Raw genomic sequence first — 294 nt, 5'->3', positions numbered from 1 at the left:
TATATATATATATATATATATATATCTATTGTTCCAACCTTTTCTAAGTTACCTTACAGATGAATCATGTTTGCTTTTCCTTATAGATTTTCCTTGTGTTTCCTAGTGTTTTGCATTTCCTTATAGATAAAGCACGTATTTGCTTTGTCCAAAAGGAAAACAATTGTAAATGGTTGTATGTGATTACGACAACCAATCAGAATAAAGCAAGCAGTAAATAAAACATTCTGATTGGTTGACTCTTACGTCACGCTACGCTTACGCAATATATATATATATATATATATATATATA

The sequence above is a fragment of the Odontomachus brunneus genome, unplaced genomic scaffold (assembly GCF_010583005.1).
Source record: "Odontomachus brunneus isolate Ranch 3 - 2012 unplaced genomic scaffold, Obru_v1 Obru_scaffold_005, whole genome shotgun sequence".
Classification (NCBI taxonomy): domain Eukaryota; kingdom Metazoa; phylum Arthropoda; class Insecta; order Hymenoptera; family Formicidae; genus Odontomachus; species Odontomachus brunneus.
This window is presented reverse-complemented; position numbering follows the sequence as displayed.